This window comes from Vicia villosa, unplaced genomic scaffold (genome assembly GCF_029867415.1).
Source record: "Vicia villosa cultivar HV-30 ecotype Madison, WI unplaced genomic scaffold, Vvil1.0 ctg.001636F_1_1, whole genome shotgun sequence".
In the NCBI taxonomy this organism is placed as follows: Eukaryota; Viridiplantae; Streptophyta; class Magnoliopsida; order Fabales; family Fabaceae; genus Vicia; species Vicia villosa.
Window position 1 is genome coordinate 228,851 of NW_026705681.1, and position 1,351 is coordinate 230,201.

The window sequence follows — 1,351 nt, forward strand, 5'->3', positions numbered from 1 at the left end:
TATTAGTTAACAATATGAATTGAGGATAATAAAGTCTAAAGATGCATATAGTCAAGTATCTTAAGGAGGGTAATTTGGCAGTCTAAAGTGAACAATTAATTTGTATTCTTCCTTGCTAATCTTTTACTCCATTAACCTGTTAACAAAAAGACACTCGCCACTCAACTTCAATACTGTATGATAGTCCCTTCATCACTATGTTCTAAAATGGTATCTATGAATCATAATCTATAATGGTTCTTCATTGTTTTTGTGGTTGGGAACTTGAGTGTCTCTAAAATTGTTGTTGACATGATTGACTTTGCTGAAAAACTGACTGTCTCTAGCATGAATTTGGAGTGAAAATGAAAGGGTTGTTAGGAAAAGGAAAGAGAGAAATTTAGAGATGGGAACCATGGATGATACTGAAAGAGAATTGTGATTTAGATTTGTTGTAAAAACGATACCAATAACAAAGTATAATAGGGAATTAGAGAGGAGAAGAAGAACACAAGAATTGGTTATAACTGCTATTCTTTCACTTTCTCTTAAAACAAGATTACAAGTTTACAAGAATAACAAATAACCTCTCTCACCCTAAATTAGGATTTGCAGCTTAGCAATGATGAGAGACTAGTATGCTATTTATAATAAAACCTAACATACTAACTAATGGGCTTTTTCAGCAAGGCTGTTGAATGCAGTATAGGGCAAGCAACAAAAGAAAGATTTGGAAATATTGATCCGGGAATTATCGTCCACAGAGATGGAGATGCCATTCAACAGTTTCTACGGTTTCGAGCTCGGGTTTGAATGAACGAAAGGTAAACAAAGATATAGACAAGAAAAGAATAAACACATTCTTAGAAGAGAAATAACTTATCAGGAATGTAAATATATTCACTCTTCACAAACATACACTTATCAACCCATTATATTCAACCTGCGATACTCATCTATGTCATCACGTATCTCTCACATAAGCGTCCATCTCTGGAGCACAAACGAGATCATCTCACAACTAAGGTTATCTCTAACGCGAAGTCGCGAGAACATCCGTATTCTCGCGTCGGCGATCTCTCGCGCGCCGCTCAAACACGAAAGCATTAAGAACAGATACAAACAGTGAATGCTAGCTCTAAATCTATCTCTAGAGTTCAGAACCAACAGATTATCATCCTAGATAAAGATTCAAGCAGTTTATCTCTAAAGCAACTCAAATCTCCAGCACAGAGCAAAAATCCAGAACAATATCAACACAGATTCGTAAAGCAAGTTAAACATAACATTATAATCGGTAAATATACATAAGATTCAAGTAACTATACAAACAAACCCAACACAAAGAAATACACAAAGAATAGAGAAGATA